We start from the raw sequence: 6,672 nt of genomic DNA on the forward strand, positions 1-6,672 counted from the left end.
ATTATTGATAATATATTGTATATGATGGACAGATAAAAAAAAAATTGCTCACAAAGCGACAGCAGGGGAACACACACACACACACACACACACACACACACACACACACACAAAAGTATTTAACTTTCACAAGCTTTCAGAGCCAGTGGCTCCTGCTTCTGGCAGAAGAGTTGAAGGGGAAGGAATAGGACTGGAGAGATTTCCCTAAATCTCTCAAGTCCATTTCCTTCATCCCCCTTCCCCTTCAACTCTCCCGCCTCAAGAAGGAGCCACTGCCTCCAAAAGCTTGTGAAAGTTAAATCCTTTTGTGTTTGTACACCCTGCCGCTACTTGGTGAGTAGATTGTTTTGTCTGCTCATTTACATTATGTTTAATTAAACAGTAATAAAATAAACCTTCCATTGTATTACACTCTTGCTGTAGGCAAGTGTTACCCATAGTAATGACTCACTAGAAGCATTGGACAGTGGTGTAATATAGGATCTCTACGAGCTACTTATTTGATTAATAATTCTCTCGTAAATAAGTGCCCCTTCATGGGATTGTGCTGCTAGCTTGGAATCTGGGTCATTTTCTTGCACAGATCGTAAATTTTGTCTTATGTAGCTAGTTGTTTATTTTATATTGCTGCTGCTCATGTCGATGTATAGCAGCTTATTACTGTGTTAGCTGATGAAATAACGACGGAATAGGTACAGACTCACAGTTGTAAAACAACAATAGAATGCTACAAAACAGTGTTATTTGTAATTGGCATACCTTATACACATGAGCACCCACTCAAGGGTTAAAGAGTATTGTTGATATGACTGTTTCAAATAGTCATGTTGCATGACCTTTCTTCAAATAGATGAAATGGAATAATGTCCCATCGTAAAAAATGTTTGTCTGAGACAGTTTATTGTCAATGTAAATTCATCAGAAGTAGATGGAGAGTAAGGGCACATCTTTCCTTAGTTTCCAACTAATAACAAATGAGCACCTGAATTCAAATGTGATCATACTTCTCTTTAAGATGACCCATTTGAAGGAGTCTCAAGAAGTGCAATAACACATGCAACTATTGAGAGAGTGCACAATACAATGGTGAATAATTTGCAATTAAAGGTGTATTGGAAGATTATTGTATGTTTCACATTAGATAGCTTTGTGAAAGTTGAGTGCCACATTTGTTGAATGCTGCCCAAAAACAGACAAAAACTGATTTCTCAGATAGGTTTGGACTGTTTGAAATAAGACTCCAACTAATTTGGTGCACTGTTTGTTACAGTGCATGGCAAATTGGTATGCTGCATCTCGTTAGAAACAAACAGTTGGAGCTACAATCCTCCATTACGACATGACTTTTGAGCAGAGTTTCAAAAAATTAGACTCAGTAGCAGAGTGCTGGTGGTTTTTTGTTGTATTCAAACCCCCTCATTACTTCTCAAGAAAAGCAGCAACTGGTAGGCAGATTGACTTTTCTTTTATTTACCTATTTCATTTGGTATTTTCGTACTGAATACCTGAACATCAGAAGCTGGTTATTGTGAGGATGTTTAATGGACTGTTCAAACTGGTGTTGTAAAGAACCGATATTACCAAAAAGTTTGTTTCAGCGATAACTGCAATCCCTATTGTGAACTGGCATTGCATTTTTGATCTGGTGTGCATCCATGATTGGTTGTAGGCACCCGGTCTATGGTCTGTTCCACTATAATTGTTCTGAGATGTTCCGCATTTGGTCCAATACACCTTGCTGCAATACACCTTGCTGTTTTTGGTTTGGTGTGCATCACAGTGATCTGTTCTTGGTGCAGTGCACCTCAACTGTTTTTGTTGAGTTTTGCTGCTGCAACCACAGCTACGCAGTGTCGCAATTCATGAGATTTCCACCTTCATATTCACTGACTCCTTTATAGCCTTGTCCCAGCATCTGAGGGTCTGTGGTAGAACCCATGTTTTTTCATAGATCATGGCTTTATTATTCCAGACAGGCGCGGGCGGCAGTGGCTGATTTAGTTGCCCGTCTCAGCCAAGTGTGCCTCAGGTGTCCAATCCCATTGTTGTTTGGCCAGTGTACAACAAGCCACATTGGCATGGTATATTATAAATTCCTGGTTTTTGTAAACCAATGTGTTCTTTCAAATTTCCCAGTAATCCTCTTATTTTGATAGATGGAAAGAATACACAATCAATGTTATCCATGTTGAGAATCCTGTTGATCTGGCCAGAAATAGATGCTGCATAGGCAGGTAAGCCACAGTCTTTGCTTCATCTTGTTCTTCTTCTCTGTCATGCTCAAAGTATCTGGTTGAAAGGGTTACTGAATGTGTTTCACCATGTATCCATTTTTGCAGATGATTGAGCAAAGATGCTCTATTTTTGATGTCAAACTTGAGTTAAGATGTCCCAAAAACACAATGTGCCTCTTCCTAGCATTCGGCCAGTCATAAAGGCATCATCCACATACCAGTTGGTTTGTAACAAGATGACTCTAATGCTGGCTGCTCAGATTTCTCCATGAACAGATTGACAATCACTGGAGACAGGAGGCTGCTTGTAGCTACTCCTTCTGTCTGCCCCCCTACAGAAATTAAGTTGTTTGAGGTCAGCATAGGTCGGAACAGGCCCATCAAAGCATCATCAAATTTCTCACCAGTTAGTTTCAGTGAGTCTTAGTGGTACATTAGTTAATAGCCAGACAACATCAAAACTACCATTATATAAGCTACTGTGACGTGTAGTTGCTTGAGATGCTGCAAGAAGTCCTTTGAGTTGTGAATATGGGCTCAGCAGTTTCTTCAAGTACTTAGCTGCTGGGTACATTGATGCACCATTATTGCTGACAATTAGGCATAGTGACAAACCCTCTTTGTGTCTTTTGGCAATCCATACAGCCTGGGTAGAACTGGTGCACCAGATCATAGGATCGTGGAGGCCTCCAGAAGTTGATAAACTTTCTTGTTGTAATCAGCCATCTGCAAAACAGCTGTGGAGTTCTCTTTATCTGCCGGCAAATCCGCACTGCTGCTTTCTTCCCAAAGGTTCTTGAGTGTCTGGAAATAAACCACCTATTGATTCTTTACATTTCATTTTGTATTACCATTTATTATTGCAGCTATGGCAGCAATTCACGTATTCTTTCTGGCCATAGAGACACATTGAACCGAAGATGGAATACCAGTTCACAGCCAGGTGCTCCAGACTAAAGACAACATCTCAGGATGTTTCTAGTGGGACGGAGCCTAAAACCAACCATGGAGCCGGTATGGGTGGGGGGGGGGGGGGGGCTGGAAGCCACAGGTATCAAAATTCTACGCATTCCACTTGACTGCTAGTCTCATGTAGCACCAGATAAAGACAACGAGAAGCACTGTTGAACTATTGTGTATGGACAACAGTCCAACTTAAAGATATCACTGTAGGTGTTCGAAATGGTCACCATTAACATCCACACGTAAACGATGCCGCCAAACTGCAGCACGAACTACTGACTGCAACGTGTTCAGTTGGATATTTGCACATGAATGTACAATGGATTCTAGAAATTAATCTAATGTGCGTGGCTTTTGTCGATAAACGACGTACTTTAGTGTCCCCCATAGGTAAAAGTCCAGAGGAGTTAGGTCTGGGGAACGTGGTGGATACTCCACTACACCTCTACGGCCTATCCATGTTCCTGGTAGATTTTTGTTGAGATACGCCCTAACACGATTTTGGTAGCGGGTTGGGGCACCATCTTGTTGAAAGTAAACTCTTCCGTATCCACATTTGTTTCGGATGGTAGGTAAAATGGATGTCTGAAGCTTCTGAAGGTACACCTCACCAGTAACTGTGCCGTCAAAGAAGTATGGCCCAAACATGCCCCGGTAAGACAACCCACACCACACATTTACTCTTGGCAAATTCACGGCTTTACATGGACGTTCGGATTTTCGGCGGCCCAGGAGATGCAATTGTGGCGATTTACTGCACCATTGACTTTGAGCTGTGCCTCATCGGACCACACAATCATCTCTCCAAACTCTTCATTGTTGCGCACTATGTTAGTAAACCACTCGCAGTATTCCATTCTACAATCTGGGTCGTCCTCGTTCATTGCATGTAGCAATCGTGGGATGTAGCACTTCCACTTTGCTGTCTTCAAAATTCGCTGAACACTCGAGCGACTCACTCCAGTTTCACGGGCACACTGTCTCTCAGACTTCTGTGGTGAGCAAGTGAATTATTGTAACACACGATGGGAGTTAGCTGGACTTGTTACTGTTACCGGTCGTCCAGATCATTGTTTGTGTATCTCTTTATCACAGCCTTCGGCTTCAAAGTTGTCTCGAATGCAACGAATCGTTAAACGTGTCGGTGGTTCTGTTTGATACTCATTTTGCCATTGCCGTTGAACCTCATTAATGTTTTCTTACTTAAAATATCACTTCAAAACTGACTTCCTTTCACCTAATGTAAGCCTTGCGCCAGCCATGTTTACTCGAATAACCAGGTGCAACTAAGAACAAAACACAGACTATCTGGCGACTATCATCTGACAAAACAAAACAACACAATACAACGCTTGTGTGGCGATTGCCAGAACTACAAACTATTACACTACCAAAGATGAGACAACTCCGTCAATTAGTTTGCTAGTTATGGACTTTTAAACAGCGGATACATTTTTTGGACACCTCTGTATAAAGAGGCAATGAAGAACTTACTGTAACTATTTTACAAAACAGAACACACTTAAAAATTGCTACTGTATAGGCTGTAACAGGTATAAGTGTAAATATTTGATGGGTGTACATATTATGGCATCACATACAAAAATCTCTACACTTAAGCCCATTACACCATGTATTAGAAGTCGACTTAAATAAGCTATCATTTACGGACATTTCATGATATATTGTCTTATACAGAAATGTTACATCTGAGAGCTCATTGTCGCGTCCTATTGACAACTTTATCACATCGTGTATTTTAGTTCATGCAGCTTGAAAGTTGTGTTCAACGTATGGGCCATATCGAGTTTCTGCTACCTGTTCTCGGCATAATATTTAGTAAGTGTTTCTTTCTTTAAATAATCGTATTCCTGTTCTGTTAATTTCCGTTATGTTGTTTGTAAATTGAAACTGCTCCTTTTTCCCATGCTTTATTCTGAAATTTAGAGAGATCTCTTACGTATCCTTTAACTGATTTCAAGCTAGATCGTTATGTTATACACACAAGTACCTCACAAGCTTTGCTGAATATTTTGGACTGATCTTTTCACTTCGTGAGACTGCATAACTTTTTGTGTTTTCTAGTACACTTTAGAACTTGTTTACTGCGTCAACCACTCTTAAAGTATCCACAAGCGAATAGTCTTGCGATCTGGAACATTTATTACTCATGTTAAACATACTTTTTTTGCAGATTATGACTAAATAAATATGAATGATGTGTGTGAAAACACGCAGCATGCTTTACTTTTTTTTTCCAACTTATCTGAACAGGAACACTAGTCCAGGAATAGCTCACTACGTTTACAAGCGACACATCATCCAAAAGACGGAAACCGAATTTCGAAAACCGTTTTTCACTGTCTGAGCGGATTTGCTAGCCCAGTGTCTGGAAAATAGCTGGTCCAGATTCGGATTCAGGGAGCACAAGCGTTATTTCTTTTTACTTAAATATTACAAATGGCTCTAAGCACTAAGGGACTTAACATCTGAGGTCATCAGTCCTCTAGACTTAGAACTACTTAAACCTAACTAACCTAAGGACATCATACACAACCATGCCCGAGGCAGGATTCGAACCTGCGACCATAGCAGCAGCGCGGTTCCAGACTGAAGCACCTAGAACCGCTCGGCCACAGCTTACATACTACAAGTAGACACCTTGATGCTCAATATAATATTTCTGCTTCTCCTTCACTGCACAGTAAGTCCATATTGAACGAATATTCTGAAAATAAGACTTGACAACCCTATCACAATTCAAAACAGATTGCGTTTACATGGGAGCGAAAATCGATGGCGGCATTGGAAAACCGACAACTAGAATTGGATTGCCAAAATTTATTTTGAAGTGCTTACATGACCACCCGGAAGCGGTATTGGGAAATCGGTTTACAAATCCGGTTTTGGGAGCTCCATGAAAACGTGGTGAATAAAATGACATCATACAATGTGCACTCCAAGTTATACCTCAGCATATTCCATGGCTAGCTATTCCTGGATTTAACTGGGGACTGTACAACTGGCCCTCGATGGAACTTCAACACCTCATTGCCGAAGAGTGAAAATGAGGGAATAAAATACATATGTGATAAAAAATCTCAGAATGTATTTGCAGTATCAGTGAATTAACAATCATTACATTTATTGAACTCATAAAGTATATTCTTGACAAAATTTTTGTGGTAAACTGCTGGTAAATGAAACAACAGACAGAGAGTGTTGTCCAAAAATTTCTGCACATTAACATTAATTTGCTGAAAAAATTATAAATATGCAGTCATCTTAAATAAAATTAAGATGGCAATACATTGAGGCCTTTTACCTTTTTCATTGTATTTTCTTCCATTTTCAGTATTTCAAATTACACACCTACTCATCTGTTAAATAAAGCCACGTTTCCACAGACATGAATTACTACAATCCTTTTAGTTTTGTTGGTTAAACTAGTGCTGTACATTTTTTTTAAATTTTT

This window comes from Schistocerca cancellata, chromosome 9 (assembly GCF_023864275.1).
Source record: "Schistocerca cancellata isolate TAMUIC-IGC-003103 chromosome 9, iqSchCanc2.1, whole genome shotgun sequence".
Taxonomy (NCBI): Eukaryota; Metazoa; Arthropoda; class Insecta; order Orthoptera; family Acrididae; genus Schistocerca; species Schistocerca cancellata.